A 22,579-nucleotide genomic window follows, 5' to 3' on the forward strand; every position below is an offset into this window, starting at 1 on the left:
TGTTTGGTGACGAAAGGCGCTCTTTGAAGTTCTTCCGACGATACGAATGATGGTTGGAGGCAAGTTTTTTTAACTCAAGTGTAAAACTAGTTTTAATGACAAATATTATTTTAGAATATTCTACTGGCGTGATTCTGTCGCGTGACGTCATAGGTGAACACATTTATGAATATTCCGCGTTCAATTGGCTAAATAATAAAGCAGAACATTTTGCATTTTTATTAACTCATTGCACAAACATCATTAATGCTTCAGTTGCAATAATTTTACTGCTTTTACCAGTAGCTATAGTTTCTGCTAAAAATATTCTTCAACAACGAAATGAAATATTTTTCCAGAATTTAATTCCTAATTTGCCAAAAAGTCGCTTTTTGATAGTCACCATCATCATCAGCCTATATTTTTATGTCCACTGCAGGACGAAGGCCTCTCCCTGCGATCTCCAATTACCCCTGTCTTGCGCTAGCGTATTCCAACTTGCGCCTGCAAATTTCCTAACTTCATCACCCCATTTGGTTTTCTGCCAACCTCGACTGCGCTTCCCTTCTCTTGGTATCCATTCTGTAACCCTAATGGTCCACCGGTTATCCATCCTACGCATTACATGGCCTGCCCAGCTCCATTTCTTTCGCTTAATATCAACTAGAATATCGGCTATCCCCGTTTGTTCTCTGATACACACCGCTCTCTTCCTGTCTCTTATCGTTAGTCCTAAGATTTTTCGTTCCATCGCTCTTTGTGCGGTCCTTAACTTGTTCTCGAGCTTCTTTGTTAACCTCCAAGTTTCTGCCCCATATGTTAGCACCGGTAGAATGCAATGATTGTACACTTTTCTTTTCAATGACAGTGGTAAGCTCCCAGTCAGGATTTGGCAATGCCTGCTGTATGCACTCCAACCCAATTTTATTCTTCTGTGAATTTCTTTCTTATGATCAGGGGCCCCTGTGAGTAATTGACCTAGATAAACCTACTCCTTTACAGACTCTATAGGGGCTGACTGGCGATCCTGAATTCTTGCTCCCTTGCCAGGCTATTGAACACTATCTTCGTCTTCTGCATATTCATCTTCAACCCAATGCTTACACTTTCTCGATTAAGGTCGTCAATCATTTGCTGTAATTCGTCTCCATTGTTGCTGAATAGGACAATGTCATCTGCAAACCGAAGGTTGCTGAGATATTCGCCGTTGATCCTCATTCCTAAGCCTTCCCAGTCTAAGAGCTTGAATACTTCTTCTAAGCATGCAGTGAATAGCATTAGAGAGATTGTGTCTCCTTGCCTGACCCCTTTCTTTATAGGTAACTTTCTACTTTTCTTGTGGAGAACCAAGGTAGCTGTGGAATCCTTGTAGATGTTTGCTAAGATATTCACGTATGCCTCTTGTACTCCTTGATTACGCAATGCCTCTATGACTGCTGGTATCTCTACTGAATCAAATGCCTTTTCATAATCTATGAAAGCCATATAGAGAGGCTGATTGTACTCCGCAGATTTCTCGATTACCTGACTGATGACATGGATATGATCCATCGTAGAATATCCCTTCCTGAAGCCAGCCTGTTCTCTTTGTTGGCTGAAGTCAAGTGTTCACCTGATTCTATTGGAAATTATCTTGGTGAATATTTTATACAATACTGAAAGCAAGCTAATGGGTCTGTAATTCTTCAATTCTTTAACGTCTCCCTTCTTATGGATAAGTATAATGTTGGCGTTCTTCCAGCTCTCTGGTACACTTGAAGTTGTGAGGCATTGCGTATAAAGGGCCGCAAGCTTTTCAAGCATGATATCTCCTCCATCTTTGATTAAATCTACTGTTATTCCATCTTCTCCAGCAGCTTTTCCCCTGGTCATGTCTTTCAAGGCCATTCTAACTTCATCGCTAGTTATAGAAGGAGCCTCTCTATCTGGTTCATCACTATTTCGAATGAAAGTAGCTTGGCTGTTTTGGGCACTGTACTGGTCAGTGTAGAATTCTTCCGCTGCTTTTACTATGTCATCGAAATCGCTGATGATATTACCATGCTCATCTTTCAGTGCATACATCGTGCCTTGTCCTATGCCAAGCTTTCTTGTTACTGATTTAATGCTGCGTCCATATTCTTACGGCTTCCTCAATCTTTCCCACGTTATAATTTCGAATATCCCTTACTTTCTTCTTGTTGATCAGTTTTGACAGTTCAGCGAATTCTATCTGATCTCTTGAGTTGGACACTTTCATGTTTTGTCGTTTCTTTATTAGGTCCTTTGTTTCTTGGGAGAGCTTACCTACTGGTTGCCTTGGTGCATTACCTCCCACTTCAATTGCTGCTTCTGAGATCGCCATTTGATGGTGTTCAGACCTAAATTAGGCTTTGAGGCCTTCCAGATAAAAATACACGAGATAGCTCATTATTTGCACCAACCTTTAAGCTTGTTATGTGGAAATTATCATTCAAGTAAATTTGTTTGAGTTGACAATTCTTTTTTTTTTTGATGTCCGCAACCATTCTCACCGGTACGTTACTACTGAACTGTGTCTTCACCGCAAGACTACCGCGTGCCACAATTAAATTCTTGCCCGGCTTACGAACTCTTTATGAATAAAATATGGGCACATGCGTTTTTATGCGCGGCAAATGGCAGTTAAGTATCCGTTTATGCTGTTTGAATGTTGACGGCCCCGCAACTACGTTTTATGATAATGCATTTGTGCGATGAAAGTAAACCATTCTTCAAGCTTCAATAAAATCAATTGCAAGTGAGAGCCTTTCCTGTCTCTATCTGTGTTCTTTTCATCGGCAATTCAGCGCTCTTCTACCTTCAAATGTAAACCATGACTGCTTCGAGGTCGTCGTCAGTACCGGATAGTTATCAGACACAAGCTATTGTACACGTCGCTGATTTATTGTTTTCTAAGTTCTACAGATTAGCAGATTACGAGTTATGCATTAACCTGAATAATTAGCACTCTGCGCCAACAATGGCGTAGGAGGCAAATGTCAAGCAATTTCCAGTTTGCAGGCTATAGTCTGCTGTGAGTGTCCGGCGGCCAGGTCAAGCGCCGATGTCTTTCTGGTGTGAAGCAGCAGAGATGAAATGACTGTGTGATTATTCTGCCTCCACATAGGACAGAATGAGGTTAGGTTAGTCATTGGCTGCCATTGCAAAAAGCTCACATCTATGCCGTGTTCACCTACCTGATCGCCACGAGCCCCAAAATTAAAAGCGGTGAACTGCCGGTTATACGCCGTTTAGGATATATATTTATACTTATGTCAAGTGACACAGCGCACGTTCGCTTGACAAAGAGCCGCAGTGCATATGCGTGCCAGAAAAATAGCCGGCAGTGCATGCATGTTCTACAGAGAAGGCACAGTTCGGTTGTGGACTTGTCACAGCTGTCCCCGATTCGTCGTCGGCGCGAAGTCGATCGACGGGGTAGACAAGCTGGTTGGTCGTTCCGTACGCAAGCGAGCACAGTGAAAAGAGTCAGAGTCGGGAGTAAACAAAAAAAACAAGATACTTATCGGCTGATAAATATACACAAATTAATAAAATAAAATACACTAGACAAACTAACACAACTGAACTTAATATAACACAATGATGAAGACAAATAAATACGAGCAATTAACAGTAGATATAGAAATGAAACAATGCGAGGATCAAATACACAAGAATACACTAAACACTAAAACAAAGTTCAATAGAAGTCAAAGTTCAAAAGAAAACAAACGAGGTCATACGCTTGGCCGGGCAGCAGCAGCAAGTCCATAGACCGTGAAGTCGGTGCACAGAGCTTTCCCAAAGAATGCTGGCGGTCCGATCTTGTCGAGGTGGATGCGAATTGCTGAGCTGGGTTTCCCGGGAGTCTAGATTGGACGTCTTCTCTCAAGCAGGTTGAGCTAACTTGAGGCGAACTACCGTGAGCTTCGTTGCAGACGCTGGTTTGACGTCTCGTACGTCAACAAGTTCCTCGGAGTTGCGACGTGGCCAGGCGGCCCAGGCGATACGGGACGGCACTAGCCCCCCCCCCCCCCCCCTCCCCAACAGCTTCTCAGCAGCGCATAGGTTCAGCTTCTAGACTAATCAGCTGGGCCCAAAACCTGCGCTCAAATAGCCTCTCCTTTCCCTAGTTCGATGGATGGATGGATGGATGGATGGATGGATGGATGGATGGATGGATGAGGCTGAACCCTTTAAAGCGGGCGGTGGCATACGCCACCTAGCCATGACTATTAACATATTTTGTACTTTGTGGTGGGTGAAATTTCACCCCTGCCTTGATTTTATCTACCAATCAGATAACCTCTGTTTGGTTATTTCTACCCGCTTAAAGTCTATTTTGCCTTCACTGTCCCTAAACCCCAATGCTTTGAAAAAATCAGCCCCGTTGCCTTGCACTGTAGGGTTAAGCCCTTCACAGAAAAGTATGAGGTGTTCAGCCGTTTCCTCTTCTTCTCCACACGCACAGCACAACGTGTCTATACCTTGGTACTTGACTCGGTACATCTTAGTCCGCAATACTCCCATCCTGGCTTCAAACAACAAAGAGCTTCCCCTAGAATTATCGTAGATATTTTCTTTGGTAATTTCTTGCTTGAAAGTTCGGTATGTTCCAGGGCATATTTAACGGCAGTTCCCTATGTAGGGAAACTGCCGCTATGTACAGTTCTCCGAATTCAGGGCTCTTTGCTCCCAACAATCTTGGGCGCGTCCCTTTCACCATGGACGAAGAACCGCAGATTCTCCTCTCTCCCAATGTCAAGGGCCAAGGTGGAACCCGGCATACCACGCAGACGTACAAGCCACTTCTGGGTCCGTAATCGGCGTGTCGCGTCTGGAATCGAGATGGCACCCCGAGCGGCCACGACGCTTTTGACGCCCGTAATTCGGCGTGTCGATGTCGAGTAAATTATACGCTGCACAGTCAGGAGCCCACGTTTTTGACGCTCGTAATTCGGCGTGTCGTTAATCAGCGTCCAAACCATTCGAAAATATGCCGCTCCGTGACAGGACTTTTTTTCTCGCCTAAAACAAAATTTACTCAAATTAACATGTCCAGGTCACAAGCTAAAAGGTTAATGCGTATAATGAGCTACCTAAAGCACTTTTATCTAGAGGGCCTTAATGCTTAATTTAGGTCTGAAGATCGTCAGAAAGTGACTTTTTGGCAACTCCGGAAATAATTTTTGGGAAAAGTAGTTGATTTCATAGTCGAACATTATTTTAAGCAAAAACTATATCCACGGCCGGGAAAAAAAATTGTGGCTGAAACGTCAACAATGTCTATGCAATAAAAATCTGAAAACGCCTAAATTTTTGTTCTTTTACTGAGCCAACTAAACGCACAAAATTCGTCAATGTGTTCACCTGTGACGTCACATGAAAGAACCACGTCAGTAGAATATTTTAAAATAAGATTTGTCAGTGTACCTAGTTTCACACTAAATTTAAAAAAATTACCTCCAACCAATTTTTGCTTCTTTGCGAAAACTTCCACGAGCGCTTACGTCACAAGAACTTTATTTCTTTTCCAGAAATATACAAAACCTTATTCACGGAGTCACCAACTCCAACCAGTCACAATCACCAACTCTATAGCCAAAGAAAGGTATTCGCTTAATCTACAATTTGAGACCGTCCATGGAAAGAGAGGGATAGAGGTTAGCAACGGTCGCACCTGGTTGCCTGTCTTACAGGTGGGGAAAGGAGGAAACAATATAAGAAACAAGAAGACGGGCGGACGCTTTTCCCAAGCGCTACTGTCTTTTTTTTTTTTTTTTTTGCGGTCCATAGTAATGTCGAGAATGCACCCAGTAGGCCCTGAATTGAATTCTGGGGTTTTGCGCGTCAATACCAAGATTTTATTATGAGGCACGCCGTAGTGGGGGACTCCGGATTAATTTTGATCACCAGGGCATATTTAACGTATACCCCCAATGCACGGGACACGGGCGTTTTTGCATTTCGCCCCCATCTAAATGTGACCGGGATTCGATCCGCACATAAAGTGCAGCATAAAGAGCGCAGCACATAAAGTGTTTGAGTTGCAGTGGACTTCAAGCGAAGTCTAAAAACGCACGTTAACACATTTATTTGAAATCGCAAATAAGATGCGGCGACTGTACTAAGAAACGGATATGGAGAGCCGGGGTGTTTTTCCGCCAGCACTGCATTTTTGTTAATCAAAGTACTGCACTCGAGGAGGTAAAGTCAGGGTTATGTGGGTCTCCTTTTGCAGAAGTTGCTGAGCAGGGAAAACTTCCCAAGCAGTGGAGGCCGGCAACAGGCAAACTGACTTCTAATTACGAGCTAGACAAATGTTTGGCACATCTGCTAGTGGTAGCGTGGACAAGCCAGCGGTCAGCGTCCGCGCATGGCGTAGTACAGCTAGCCAGTCCACAAGTAACAGTTGCGTCGATGATGGTGCCTTCCGAACGACCGTGCCTTCGCAAGGGATCAAGCACGTGCATACAGAGACAGATATGTTTATTCACGAAGAGACTACATTAGTCCTGAAACCGAGATGATGTCGGGAAGGTTGGCGGTGCAGTCGGGAAAGGCCTGGGCGCAGCCGGCGAGGCCCCGCGAGCGGCCGATCTCCGCGGCGGCAACAAAGACCGAGGCGGGACCTGTCTTGAGGACCACGTTGTTGTTGAAGAAATGCACGGTCGCTTTGCCCACCTTTCCAAGTCGCTGCGCATCGGCGGCACTCTCGCACACCATGCGGGACACGCACCCTTGATCGTCGAGATCTTTCAGGAAGGTGAACAGCAAGTCGGTCTGGGGCTTCGGCTTCTGGTCAACACTGCGATTTACAAAAAAAAAAAAAAATATGATGTGGAATAAATTGTGGGCTATAACGTACCTCAAAACCAAAGCACAACACTTTATGAAGGTCACCATTAAGGAGGGTTAACTCTTAACGCGTGGGTTTCTTTAACGTCCATCTAAATCTAGGTGCACAAGCGTTCTTTCATTGCGCCCTCGGATAGAACGTTCAGAGCCGCTGAATCACAGCGGTGCAAGCATGCAACATTATCCCATACCACGCAAATTGCACACAGTATAGTGTGCGCTGGCTTCCTAATCGACGCACCATGCAGCTAAACCAAGGATGGTGGCAGGAGAAGGATCTAGCCTTGCTGGAAATGATCCACTTCCGCAGAGTTAACAAAGCTAATACCTATAGGTATACGTCGTTCCGTGCGTCCTCATTCGCAAGACGGGCGAACAAACCGGCGCGCAGAGCGATGCGAAACTGAACGCAAGCCGTAGTGCTTACCAAAGCACAACACTTTGCGAAGGTCACCATTAAGGAGGGTTAACTCTTAACGCATGGGTTTCTTTAATGTCCATCTAAATCTAGGTGCCCTAGCGTTCTTTCCGACGTAATTTATCAAAGCAACTATACTTAACATTACCAATGCCACCCTAAGACCACATCGCCTAATAACTTTAGTGGAAGCCCGAACCCCTCCCGCACGAATGACCAGTGTCCTCGCGGAAGAAAAGCGAACCTTTCTTTACATCTTCCTTCGAGTTTTCCATTGCTGGTGCTGCTGCTGCTGCCTTGCACGCCGCGTCGGGGGGTGGTTGAGAGTTCGCGGCAGGGGTGCGGGAGACGAGATAGGCGACGTCAACGACATTTCGGTAGAGCGGGACGACAATGCCTTCTGGACGCAGTGAAACCCCCGCAAAAGCATTACAGGAGCTGCCGCGCTTGACTTCGTGCTCACGTGCAACAGCAATGACGTAGGAGGTCGGCAGAATGTTAGAGAGGAAGTAGAGAGAGAGAAGGATCCCCTATCGACGCACACGGGAAACGGGTGATTAACCTTACCCCTCTGCGCTCGAGACAGTTCCCCAAAAATGACAAGAAAATCCGTCGTCGTAAATCATTGCTCATTTAGGCCCTCTTCAGTAAAGGAATGAGTGAATGAATGACACGTCTCTCTATGTTCTGTGTACTACGTGGACAAACACAAGTGGCGTTGGCAAGGTAACATTTAACATCACATCACGGCTGTCTTATGCCGTAAATGAACGCAAACAGCACAGAAAGCTTACATCCCACAGTGCGTGGGATCTGCATATTTTTATGGTGTCTTCACCTTCCTACAACTCTGCACCAACTTTGAGTGAAAGTAAGCACTAACTTTACTATTGAAGAACTGAGATCAGCATCGTGCGCAAAAGTAGACGTATATAATAGGTGTATACTGAAGTCGCTAAATAATTCTAAGCCAATCGGACATCCCATCACGGGCAGCAGCGATCAGTAAGTCAAATGGCAGTACACAACAGACATCGTGCTACATTTATAACCGTGGAAACAGCCTCAGCGTGTAGCGAAGACGCTCCCGCATGGTTTCAATCTTACTTGAGGATGTCTTGGAGCGCTGGGATTGGGGAGACCCTCACTTGCGGCTGTTCAGTGGTGGTTGTCGTCGTCATCACGAGGTCCAGAAGACCACGCCGTTCGCTCTCTTCCCTGGACAACGATCCCACGACGTTCGCGCCGGTCCTGACGTCAGCATCACCGTTGAAGCCCTGGCCGAGCATGGACAGCACAGCAGCGGCCACAGAGATCTTGAAGCGGATGACGCCGATTGTGGACGTGATGCCACCGAACGGCAATAGCAGGCTTCCCACGAACGCGCTGTCCACGCCATGCAGCGCGGCGACGACCACGAGGAAGATGGCTGAGGTTTTCATGTCTGCGCGACCACGTTGCTAGCTCGCAATAAGAGGGCGCTCGTGCGCGCAGCTGGTTTTGTAAGTTCTGAAACACCACGTGACGACGGGATTCAAAGGTGGTGTTGCAGACGTCACTCGGTCTGGCCACCAATGAGGCATCTCAAAAGTGGCAAGCATCACGTGACCACTGACGCGGGATCGGGAGAAACACAAGAAAGGGCGGTGCGTTGTGCGAAACCTTTTCAAGGGAGAAGCAGACAGCGGCAAACCAGCAGGGCGTCACCGCTTTTCTCCTTTCGATGGAATGTGTGTGTGGGGAGGGGGGGGGGGGGGGGGGGGGGGGGGGCTCACGGGATGGCATCTCGTTTCGAGACGCGACACGCCGATTAGCGACACGCCGAATTACGGGCGTCAAAACGTCGTGGCCTCACGGGGTGGCATCTCGATTCGAGACGCGACACGCCGATTAACAGACCCCGAGGTGTGCGTGGGCGACCGTGTGCTACAGTGACAGGCCTTGACCTTGGAGAGAGAGGAACCTACCGTCCTTCGTCCATGGCGCGGCCAAGACTTTTAGAGAGGAGCCGTGAATTAATTAGGTGAACTCTGAATACCGGCAGTCCCCTACATAGGGAACTAGGGAAATGAGAGGCTATTTAAGCGCAGGTTTTGGGCCCCGCTGATTAGTCTAGAAGCTGAGCCTAGAACCTGCGGAGCACCAGTCAAGCAAGTTCTCGGTAGTTCGCCTCAAGTTAGCTCAACCTGCGTGAGGGAAGTCGTCGGACCTAGACTCCCGGGAACCCCAGCCTGCAGCAATCGCATTCACCTCGACAAGATCGGCAGCCAGCATTCTTCGGGAAAGCTCTGCGCACCGACTTCACGGTTTATGGACTTGCTGCTGCCCGGCCATGCGTATGACACCATTTGTTTCTTTTGAACTTTGCTTTAGTGAAATACTGTTAAGTGTATTCTTGTGTATTTGATCCTCGCACTGTTTCATATGTATATCTACCGTTAATTGCTGGTATTTATTTCTCTTCATCATTCTGTGATATTACGTTCAGGTGTGTTAGTCTGTCTTGTGTTTTTTTATTATTTTATTTTATTAATTTGTGTATATTTGTCAGCCGATAAATAGGTTTTTTTTTCTACTCCCGACTCTGACACTGTGTTCACTCGAGTACGGAACGACCAACCGGCTTGTCTACCCCGTCGATCGACTTCACGCCGACGACGAATCGGTGACAGCTGTGACACAAATGTACTCTCGATTACTCGGCGCGTTTATCCGAAACACGCGTAGAATATTAATGCTGGTCTTTGGCAATTCTACACAAACTTCCCAGTTTTGGTACAGATTATATGCAGATCGTGAAACTTTGTATTCGAGTCAAAGTTGACATAAACCGTAGAAAGGTGTACAAAAAAAAAAACAGTTGGTAAACGTAAAATTTTTCCATCATTGTATACAACCACAAGATCCACCTGACTAGTCTAGCGCTCTCGTCATGTAACGACTTTGGAGGCGTACATTACGGGCATAGGATGCCCTGAGAAAGAAGGGGTGAATAAGAAATCAGGTTCTATTGACCTGTCAAATTTAATATATCACAGCACCTTGATCTCCAGTACCGTCACATTCTTCTGTATGTTTCTTTTTTTTTTTTGAAATGCCGACAATCTACTTTATGAGCGAGTAAACTGAAGAAGTATCGCTGAAAAAAAATCTTCTTTATCAAAAAAAAAAAAACTTCTTTATCAGAAGATGCTGTTTTACACACTGAGACATGAGAAAGAAGCCTTGTGATAAGTATTTACGAGGCATGATTTCAGGTCCTGATTTCAGTGCTATGCAAATAAAGCTTAACCACACGTGTGTACTTTCTGCCTATTTGTCTACTATCTTCCAGAGTTTGGCGCAGGTAAAGCCTATTGAATGGTAGCATATACATTGTAACCCAGACCCAAGTGTAGGGTATGGGCTAAGATGACGTGGAATTTTCGCAGTAATATTTTAAAAACCTTTTTGCTCGCGCTTACTCCCTGGAAAAAAATTAAAAGGGCGGGGAGTCTCACTTCGAGGGAGAAATGCAGTCTGTGAACAAGAGTATACGTGGTTAGAAAGCACTATTTTGCAAATGGGAAGCTCTACTTTTCGAAGCGAGATGAGGATGCCTTAGAACGCGCATTTATAAAGCGAGGTACAATTAAGAAGTAGAAGTTTGTGCTTGTTGCAGTAAGGCTATAGAGAAACGATGGACCATGTTTTATTAGAATGTGAAGATATCTGCCCAGCGGTCGATTTAGGCACCTCTGGCCTCCTTGAAACATTTGGGTTCAGCGCGAGCAAGGGGAAAGTAAGCGTGTTCACAGTTGAGATTACTAAGAGGAGATTGGAAGATTAATAGAAGAAAAGGAGGGAAACGACAAACAACGCACGAAAACAATTTCTGCTATCCACAAGTTTATTGAAGCGTCAGGAAGGCTTCACTGCTAGGGTACCGACCGTGGGACACTTCACTTTATTTTTTCCCCTAAATTTACGTATATGCCCTCTCAAATTTTCTGTTGGCATTGAGTTGAATATTGCTTTGTGTTAAATGTGCCGTTCTCCCATTTTGTTTTGTTAGACGCACATTTCAAACAATCTAATGCGGCCAATCCCCCCTGTGGGTACGAGCCATGCTTTGAGGCAACAACAACAAAGTTCCCAATAGGGGTTCAGGAAGTTTGGTGACAAAAGTGCTTCGTGTTTTTTTTATTGCGATAGCAATTATATGGACACTTCAACCGGATTTCTGCCGTCGGCGTCGCCGTGAGGTTCCCTATAGATAAAATCTTCGCCGCGCGCCGTATGCCCGAGCGGAAGCGTGCGGGGACGCGCGCTATCACGGAGAGCGAACGCACTCAAATCTCCCACGCGCAAGCAAGGAAGCCGGAAGCCAGCGCCGGAGGGAGCGGGGGGGGGGGGGGGGGCGCACTTCTCCTCTGCCAACAACCGCGCTCGTCTCGCCCGCACGGTCTCTTATCTCCCCACGGCTCTGACCTTTATGTGCCGTGCATTCGCCGCTCAGTTTCCGTTGAAGCGATAGACCGCACGTACCTTCGCCGCTGCGGCGTATATATGCGCTTGCTGCCAGCGTTTTGACAGTCGTTGTCTGCAGTCATTCAGTGTGATCTATTCACGTTTGTTTGTGCGCGCTCACACCACGCTTGTTCATTCAGTTAGTAATAGTCGGGCCACATTTTCCCACGCACGCTACACATGCAATGCTGCCCGGATCGGCAGTGCAGCACTACAGGTGTGTCCCTTCGCACGCGCTGTCCACGGGAAGCGCTTCTCATCAACACCACAGTTTCGCACGCGCCTTCTCGTGGTCATCGAGTCTCTCTTCATGTCGGTCTACTTACGCCGCAGCACACCTGCTTACTTAATCAGCTCATGTTTACTACAATTCATATTGATACCAAAGCCGCTCACCTTACTTCGTATGACATTGCTGTGTTGCTATCGCATTCATTGCTTCGCACTTAGGGCGAAACTGTGACATTTTTTTTTTTTTGACAGATGACAAGGGCATTGGGCAATATAATAACGAGCTTGACGGCGCAACCCCCCCCCCCTCCCCCTCCCGTTCCAAAGGGGACGCTCCGAGCATCCATCCATCCATCGTCAAATGCCGGCAGACACATCACGGCCGGGCCAGACGTCGGGTTGAGTGCAGGAGAGGTCATTTGAAGAAAGCAATGGGACGACCAATAAATCACAGTCAGCTGAATGCGCACACACCTCGGCCCTTCCTTTTACAGGCACAACAATGCCAAGTCAGTACAGGAGGCGAGGGGGGGGGGGGGGGGTCCATGGTTTTGCCGGCGGGGGTTAGACATGAGGGGTCAGCAACATTTTGTGGGAACGAGGAAGTAGCAGTGCTCATGGCCTCCTAACATGCCGATAAACCTGGCTTGAATGTCAGTAAGGTGACTGTTTGGACATGTTGGTAAGACATGAAAGAACTAAAAGACATGAAATAATATCAAGGATTTGTTTCATATTTTACCCCAGCCTTGTCTGCTCTCCTGTGTACAAAATAGTATCGGTAGGTTTGGAAGTGTCACCTTTATGAATGAAAAGGGGGAGTCACGTAGTGGCTTTTTGGAGCTGCTCAGTTTTTACCTTCAGTCTACTTTTATTCACTGGGGCGGGTAGTCATTTATACAGAAGGAGGGGATATGTATCGGCCCGTGCATCGCTCCCATTCTGAGCGATTTGTTTTTAGCTGAACAGGACAGAGGCCTCAGTGGTCGCCTTCATAAATTTAGCATCATAAAGACCTTTAGGTGCGTGGATTACTTTCTAATTTTTCTTAATTGCAGGTCTGGCTGTTTTATGGCGCTAGTTACAAGAGCACTTTCCTTCGTACGTGAGGGCTTATCACCTTCAGTTTTAACTCGTATGAGTTGCCGTCTGACGGAAGCTTACGCTTCCTCGACATTAGGTTTTTATTCCGAGACAAACGTATATATACATATCTACTGGAAACACGAACCTCGTGCCAACAAGTCACTGCTCCCGTATGCGTCGTCGGCGCACTCAAAGCTAGTAAAAAGGGGCATTGGGAAGTTATGCCTGTACAATTCTTTATGCAAGTCTTGCCCAGAGCTCATGACCGACAGATTCTCTGAACAGATTCTTCGTCTCAGGAAAGCGGGGTACTCCACGCCTGTCCTCGTCAGCGTTGCTGAAGACTTCTTAAAGCGCAAATCACCCCAAACAACTAATGCTACGCAGTCTTCCACAAAAATACAGCAAAACTGCGGTTATTTCGTACATCCGCGGTATATCGCATCGACTGAAAAGGATTGGCCAGCGGGCCAATGTAAAAGTGTTTTTTTTTTTTTTCGCTTCCGATAAACTGCAAGACTTGTGCAGATTGACCAGTACGTGTGCCCCCAAAGCTTTTGTCTGCAAAAAGAGACATCAGTCAAAGTTCGTTGACTGTGCGGAAGGTATCGTTTACAATCTGCCTTTGAGCTGCGGGGCCAAATATGTTGGTCAGAGCTGTCGGTGTCTTAACGACAGGCTTTGGGAGCACCGCTACAATGTGATAGAAATGAGAGGGGGGGGGGGGGGTTACCTCGATGCGTACTGTAGAAATTGCACGTGTAATCAGGCAGAGGCCACAAATAAGGCCAAGTGCAGTCCGGTATATATAATGCCTGCTCAATCGTCAGCAAAAGTCGCAATCAAGTAACCCACGAGATCATCGAAGTAGAATTGATTGACAGGTTTGGTGACACATGTGGGCCAAACCCGTCTATCGCCTTTTTTAACAAAGATCTATCTTTCTTGCATAAAGTTAGGCCTTTTCTGCGAGCGGCGCACCCGCGACTGGCCGCTGGAGGCACATTGCGTGTATTCGCCGGGCTTCTTTCACGCTCGGAAAAACTTACATGCAACACGTACTGAGCAACAGAAAGCTGTATCGGCGAGTTTTTAATGTTGCTCTACAATTCTCTCATTGACAATTTTCATCTAATTCTAATACTTTAGAAGTTGAATTATTAATTAAGACTAATTATGTAATTAGGCGGAATGCAAGAAATTATCTGAGTATCTCCAAGCGACGGCAAACAACATTACCATGGTTTTGTCCAGCTACGTGGCATTTGCATATTTTTAAATCTTGGTGCATGATAATTGGGACATCCTGTATATGCTATCAGCTAGTATAATCAGTGAGCACAGCGCCTTACGCGTGCGAGACCTGTTTGCCAAACGCTTTCTCGGGATGACTGTAAGTACGTATAAGCCGCGATGGCGCACGGAAAATCAAAAGTAAGTGGTATTCAGGGGCGATATATTCTCGAGCGATCATTTCCGGTGGTGTATCATCTTCGACACATTCTCGCGCGTCTCTACATCGGACGCGTCGAAGTAGACGAACGAAAGCCTTTCTGACATCCGCGCCAGTCTTGCTGTCAGCAGGAACCGCATGATGAATTTGTCCCGAAGGAGAACGCCACGCGGTCACCATGGTGTAGATGCGACGGCAAACTAAGCCGGAGTGCAGTGACCCCAGAGCGAAGCGGGCGAAACACCTCCACCGTGGGGCTTGGACGTTCGCGCACTTTGCGCCGAGCCTCAGCTACTTATCATCTTTTACTACAGATGGCAGGTAGTTGCCTGCTCGGTCGACTCTATATATGAATAGAAGCGCTAAATGAAATAGAAAGGAATGGCCAAGGCTGCATGCGTGCAGCTTTCGGCAATTCGTTCATTATTGGGCTTCCATCCAGCATACACCAGGATTACTGATGCATACTTCAGTGATAATAATCAGAGGCAACTAATCATAGGCGGCTGAATATACTCGCACACCTCGTCCTTGTCTTTTATAGGCACAACAATAGCAAGTGCATTCCAGACGAGGTTTCCTTTTTCTTTTCTTTTTTGTTTTGTTTTTTGTCGCCGTCGTGTAGGTTCAGCACTCAGCAGTATGTCGTGTGAACAAGTAAACTGCACTCATGGCGTCCTCGCTTTCCCTAAAAATATGGCTTGAATGTCGTCCGAAGCAACAAAGCAGCAAATAATTCGATGACTTTATCTCTCATGTTTCCCTCCAAGTCCATTCCAGTTTCCGGAAATGTTCAGGTGCCTCTATTGGTGGTAGCGGCGTGTGACCGTTCTTTGGCCATATATACGAAAAGCACTTGGGAGACAGGAGCGAAGTGAACTGTAGTTGTGCCCGTTGTGCTTCTGCTACATGGAGAGAAATCGCATAGGCACCCTGCAATGCAGTTTGGCTGTACATGTCGCGTCACCTAGCAGCGGCGGTGAGCACCCGCGACATGGACCCGCGAGTAGGCCATGACGGTGGCGGTGAGCTACTCCATGGGGCCTACTCCATGGAGCCTACTCCATGGAGTAGGCCCTCACCGCCATTTCACCTTGGTCCCTACTGCGCTCAGGCGCGCCTGAAAGCTTCCTTTTCCAATTTTTCGATGGATTCACCGCGACCACTCGGCAGCTCCTCCGTGAGAAGTGTGAACAAAAAGAACATGCGCATATACTGCTGTTTTAGGTATTTTCACAACCGCGAAGGGGATGTCGGCATCAATTTGTGCCGCTTCCCTTCAAGACTGCGGGGAGAAACCCGGCGGCTGAAGGTGGATCGTCGCGGTTCGGCCCGTCAAGTAAGAGTCGCTCTTGCGAATTTCTGTTGAACTCAGACGCAAATGCAAAATTTTAGAAAAAGAAAAAAAAAAGAAAAAAAACAGAAGGCAGCATCAGTGAAAACGCACCATAAAGCGATAACTGCATAAACACTATTAGATCTTCTTGGAGGTTGCGATGATCTATCTTGGCAGGCGTTGGTTGCGGGAGTTGGGAGACGTTGAGGCGGACTTGGGGGAAACAGGAGGGTTTATTTACATTATTTACAGTGAAAATATATTAAGTAAGGAACAGTCATACAGTGATCGACGGCCGGCAGCAAATCGGACGCTGCGGCCCGTGGCAAGAAGAGGAACCTTCTCCTTGATTTGTCGCTCTTTTTAACCCCATCGGTCTCTCGGAGTCTCTCGGAATTCCTCGAATTCTGTTGAGGTTCTTCGGGGTCCCGTCATTTTCGGCCAATCGTCGAGCCAGCTCAGGTGTCGTCATTTTCCTCCCCTGGTATTGGCCCGTGCAAGTGTCGTCATATTCGGCCAATGGGGACGCTCCGAGGGCTCCATTGTCCGATGGTTGATTTGGCTCCGGCGTTGCCTCCTCGCCTGGAAGCGCTCAGCTGCCGGAGACCGGATGTTCTCGGAACGATCCTCCAGAGCTGCAAAACCGCTTTGCTCTCGACCAAGGCCTCCTACCTGGAACCGTGCCCGTCTCCCGTTGCACTTTTGGGAAGAGTCAAGCAGGATGAGAGGCAATAGCTTGATGTGATGCGCATGAGGGGGATGGTGTCGCCGACCTGTCTAACGGGTCCGGTAGCGTGGTTGATGCGCCGGGGAATGCGACGGCGAGTTCATGTAGTGGGGGAACTTAGGTGATTCCGGGAAAGGGTCCGTATCTAACAGCTCCTCCTCACCCCGGAAGTTCGGAATGGCCGGTGAACTCAATTCGCTGGCCATGGGGAACGCTGAGGGAACATGTAGAGTACTGGTGACGAGACGGGACGAATCAATTCTCCGAACTGTACGGCATGTGACGAGACAGGAGATATTGAACACTTTCTGTGGTCATGCCAGCAATTCCAAGTTGAAAGGGACGCTCTCCTGGAGAATCTACAAAAAAAAAAAAAAGGACCTTCCGCATGCGTGCCTGCAACACCTTGTATTTCCCGAGGGATCAGTTATAGCCCGCACAGAAACTTCACGTCTCCTTATGGAATTCTTAAGAGAGATTGGTTTGATGGACATATGGTGAAACCATTCAGCGATATTGTAAAAGACGCTCAGGCGGAGCAATTGCCGGCTTTGATCGCCAGGCTAAACCCGCCTGTTGCTACAATCCACCACCATCACCACCACCACCACGAGCCTCGTGTGACGAATCTCAGGATCCCGGGTCCTGGAGAACGTACGTAAGACAAACGAAACAACATAGCGCTGCACCACGTGCAAGCGCAGGCTCTTCACCCCTGACTCGCCAGGCTATTAGATCTATTAACATCAACCCTTCTTTCCCCCCAATTTTGATTAAACCGTTCCAGCCACCTTTCCATACAGCTTTCCATGTCTCCCCGAATGCTGTCAAGCCCAGAATGCTATTGTCGTCGCAAAAGGTTCGTGAGGAAACAGAACAACCAATGCTTCAGAACATCTTAGGCGGCCTCACTTCACGAACAGCCTGTTCATAAACTGTCACGATGGGCGACTTTTCGCACGTACTGATGACAATGAACAGCCTCGCCAACCTAAGGATGCATAATTAAAATCGCTCGAATTTTGCGGGCACTAGACAGTTTTAGTTTAGCGTTAGCGTAATAGCGGGGTTACGGGAAATAGCGCTACCGTTCCGCAAACGAACTTTGCAGAAAGAGAGTTTTAGTATAGCGTGATAGCGTAGTTTACGTGCGGGACGCTATTCCATTACGCTTTGAATTTCGCATACACAGGGCACCTAATTCTATGTGTGTGTGCGTCCGGAAAGTGCGATAGGCAGCGCAATGGAAGCCAGAAGCGCGTTGTATTTTTACTTCCCATGCCCGTCGATCTGCAACGAAACAGACAAGCAGTACAAGCTGTCTATCATAGCCTCCGAAATCCTCCCATCTCAGAGGCCATATGTCGTCGTCGCGCCTATCTCCCGACTTTCGCGACAGATGGCGCTCGCATCTCAGAAAAAATTGAGTTACTGTATATTGCTTTCTACGGGAGCTACCTTTGGTAGCATATACAGTAATACCCCTGTCAAGCGGGCAAGTTAAGTGCACTTACGGAGAGTGTCACTCGGCTTAAGTGCACTTTGTCAAATCTAAACGTCGCAAGTGGAGTGTCACTCGCTGCAGAGTGTACTCCGGTCAAAGTGCGTTCACGGAACGCACTTTGCTGGCCGAGTGCGTAGCCTCGTCGCCAGCGTTTTCAATGGTATAAAATGTAATGCATAAAAAAAGGACATAGAAGTTCATTTTAGTGGTTGAACACCTCTTGCACACAAATAATAGCCTAAAACGCGTTAATATTCTGTTCGAGCAGGATCAAATGCCGCCTCGTCGCACGCCGCTATGTCGCTCTGGATTGGCTAGGCATTTTTCTTGGCCGGCATTGACTTGCCACACTCTTGAATAAAAAATATTTTCGTTTTTTGTTGAAAAAACATAGATTAAGTTTGTTTTAATTAATAATACAGCGTAAGATAATCACTTTTTAGAAGTACTTTTCTTTTTAATCTACGTTTTCACAAAACGCGCTCGTAGTCTGTCGCCATTTTTTTTACTGCGAGTGCACTCTGTTTTCCCGTTTAGAACCGCGTAGCCTAAAGTGTCACTCAACGTCCCGAAGTGCACTCCCCGTAAGTGCACTTAACTTGCCCGCTTGACAGGGGTATAACTCTAAAAAAAAATTTCTCTCGTTAGGCTTAGGCGCGTTCGAAACGAGAAGCGATCTCGAAAATTCCTCAAGATTAGCCATAACACTCTCTCGGCGAAGCGGCATGAGACTAAGCAAAAGCCGTTTACGCAGTCATTTGCTACGAACGAAGTGAATTCTACAAAAACAACGCCAAATTCAGTTCGAAGCGGGCGACCGGGACCGCCGCCATGTTTTACGTACACTACGTATACCACGCTAACACGGTAACGTTAAATCTGAGAAATAGCGTGCGCACGGTGAACGGTATGGGTCGGTTAGCGTTCTGCGCATGCGCACTTCGATCCCGCTATTCCAGTACGCCCGCTATTCCGGTAACCACGCTAAACTAAAACTGTCTACTATTCTTAATGCGTTCTTTCGTCTCACGCAGACGTTTTCTAACGCTTAGTCAGGTTTCTTCCTTTCGTCCACACAGGACATATCTTAAGTGAACAACAAAATTAAAGTTGCGTAATTTACGCACTCACAAGAACCTTTACAAGAAACCGCTTCTGCTTTTAACTAATCGTACGCACGCTTAATAGAAAACTCAGAACACTGCCGCCCTCAACACACCCGAGCGACCCAGTCACAAAAGTTCTGGTTCCTTCTGTCCGCACAGGACATGTGCTAAGTGGTATCGTACCAACGCTTCTCCATGCAAATTATGCAATACGGAAAGTCAACGCGCCTAACCCGAAAAGGTAACTTGGAAAACATTTCTAACAAAAGGGTTAACTAACACAAACGCGCGTTACAATAGGCTTTTAACAAATGACCTAGACGCTTCAGGTCGCTCACACAAAAAAAGCCCAAACACTAATTGAATGATTATTTCGCGAAACTAACGCTTAACTCAAAACGCATCTTTCAAACTACGGAGCCTTTCAAAGTAAGAAATAAACAAAACTCATAACTTACTCATTGAAAGAAACTCCAGTCTAAAATCGCGAAAACTATCAAATGCTCAAAAATAAACAAACAAAACAGAATGTTTGCTTCTGCGGAAACTTTCTTTTGTCTATCGTTCCGACTGTTTAAGACGAACTCGTTTTTTGAGCCGTACACGAGGTGGTCGCGCGCTGAAAGCTATTCTAGCTAACCAGGGACAACAAAAGGCCTGACAGCCCATCATCTCTTTCGAGACGTCACAGTCCCGTGCCAATTTGCGTCCCAGCGACACGCTTTGGCCATGACCTCGTCTGACCGCGTCGCGTCTCCTTACAACCTCCTCCCGTCCTGCCACCTTGCGCTTTCTTGGAATGCGGGCTGCACCCCGAAAAGATCGACGGAATGACTGGGACACTACTTGCCCCTTGCCCTTTTTCCGCACTGAACACGCTTCTCTGACTTGTTTTCTCCGGTGGCCCGGACGCGCTTGAATGCAAAACGTTGTCAACGGCGATCGCACCTTTCTTTTATTTGCGCACCGCTGATGCTGTTTGACTAGCTTGACACTACTCACTTTCTTAGGCTGTGTCAAACTCTCTGCCGCATTCCGATTTTGACAGCGCTTCTTTCTACGGCGCCTTTTTCTAGTGCTCCTTTCTGAGCCATCTGCTCGCGCCTTGTGCTGGCCGTTACACCTCTCGTCGGCCCGAATCACTACTGTCTCAACCGCACAGTCCGAGTGATTGTCCATTAAATCATCTCTCTCTTTGCCTTGACTGGCGGACAGCTCGACTGACTCTGGAACAATACAGCAGGCTTTACTCGAGCTACGCAACTCGCACTCCTGCGAACTGCGCGCCACTACACTGTCCAGCTCCCGCTGTGCATCGACACACAACACTGCGGTCTCGATCGCTGCCTCACTCGCACAGTCTGAATGATTATCTAAATCATCCCTCTCTTGGCTACCTAGACTGGCTGACAGCTTCCCTGATCCCTAAACAATGCAGTTGTCTGACCTTGAGCTACTCAGCTCGCACTCTTGCGGTCTACTCTCAACTACTTCGTCCAGCCTGCACTGCGCTTCGGCACTCAGCCCTGACTCGACATGGGTGCTTGTGACTGTCGGGACGGCGGCACTCTGAGCCTCGTTAACCCTGTTAACAACATCTGCGACGCACACACGCGGTGTCTGTGCCAATAGACCGATCCCACCGACCGATCTGCACATGCGCCGGTTTTCCGGAAGTAGCACTGCCACCATCTTGGTTGTAGTCAACTGGTCAACCACACCACCGCAGTCTGCGCTCGTTGAGTACTGCGCACGAGCTTCCCAGACATCTCTGCGACTCCACCACCGAGAAACATTCATGTATTTTAAGAAATTACATCGACTGTTCACTGCAGCCTGCGAGGCGAACGTTGAAAAGTGCCTGCTGCTCTTTGATTTCGGTTGTTATCCGCTGATTACGCGTTGAGTATCGTATTTGTTCGAGCTTTGTATGTAGTACATGCTGATGTACGCGGTCGTTTTGCGTTACTATTTTTGCACACGTGCATCTCGGTGACTGCAACGTTATGTTTGCTTAGCGACGGACATAATAGGTTTTGTATACCTATTGGAGACAGGTTTGAAATGCGGCGCCGAAACTTTCGTGCCCTAATGATGCTTACCTACATGGGTTTCGCGCACGACTTGCAGACTTCGGTAACAGCGATATCTAGAAGTTCTTAGGTAAGCTAGGCGGTGTTTTTAACTTAAAAACACCGATAGCCAATCATCTACAAATCATCGATAGCCAATCAATAGCTAATCAATAATCAATAAATTCCGGAAAATTCAGGGGATCACTTGGTAGTGCTTAGCCTATAGCCCAAATACGTAGCTTACGATAGTCAATCAATAGCTAATCGATAATCGATCAATAATAAATAAATTCCGGAAAATTCGGGGCACGACTTGGTAGTGCTTAGCCTAGCCCAAATACGTGCCCAATACCTTGCGATCGTCAATCGATAGTCAATCAATAGGTAATCAATAATCGATCAATAATCAATAAATTTTGGGAAATGCTGGGGATGACTTGGTAGTGCTTAGCCTAGGCCAAATACGTGGCCAATACCGTGTGATAGCCAATCGATAGCCAATCAATAGCTAATCAATAATCGACAAATCTACAAATTCCGGGAAATCTAAGTTCACTGGTGTTTTCGCATTCTGCCCCCATCGAAATGCGACCGCTATTCGTCCCCGTGTTTCTTGTCGCGCTGTGAATTACGAGTACCACCTATTAATCCGTTGGATCCACGTCTCTCGAAGCTTTCGTTATTTAAAAAACAACATATAATCCGAAGCGTTTGTCCCTTGTGTGGTTGTTGTAGCACCAAAGAACGCAGCAGGTCAATCCTCCCACCGCACGATGGCTCTACACGAACCATAAAAATTGCCAAAAATCGTTCGGAAACAGGACGCGCAGGCACTCCGGGCGGCTGGAGCGGCTGGATGACTACAAGTACCAGCATGTACGGCGGCAGCGGTGGCGTCGTGAAACTGGCTGGTGTAGCGTGCCTCGCTGCCCAGCGCCGCCGTCCAGGGTGGAGACAACCCCGCTGGCGCCGCCATATTGTGTCACACGAGCTGAGACTCAGCTCCACTTGCGTTCATAAAGTTACAGTGGCTAGAGTGTTACTCGCGGCGCGCTTCCAAGTGCTTTGCCTTGATGAGGATTTTTTTATCGGTGTCCCATCTGCATATCTTTATAACCAATAGCCGTTAATTCGTCGAAGGTCGAAGACGTAAATGTATGGCGCCGGGAACATGCCCCAAGTTGCCTAATTCAATCACATTTAATATGCCGTGTGTATGTTTAAAATACGCACTATTTTTTTTTTTGCGCTTCGATGCTTGGTATATAAGGTTTGCGACCCCCTGTGTGTGGAA

At 47.2% G+C, this 22,579-nt stretch overlaps 1 protein-coding gene across 1 annotated transcript in view; it reads right to left on the bottom strand.

Annotated features, from left to right (window-relative positions):
- The window catches only part of LOC119445803 (calcium-transporting ATPase sarcoplasmic/endoplasmic reticulum type), a 663,011-nt gene that overhangs the window by 294,379 nt on the left and 346,053 nt on the right, over window positions 1-22,579 (bottom strand). The gene's annotated exons all lie outside the window — the stretch shown is intronic.

This window comes from Dermacentor silvarum, chromosome 3, assembly GCF_013339745.2.
Source record: "Dermacentor silvarum isolate Dsil-2018 chromosome 3, BIME_Dsil_1.4, whole genome shotgun sequence".
Lineage (NCBI taxonomy): Eukaryota > Metazoa > Arthropoda > Arachnida > Ixodida > Ixodidae > Dermacentor > Dermacentor silvarum.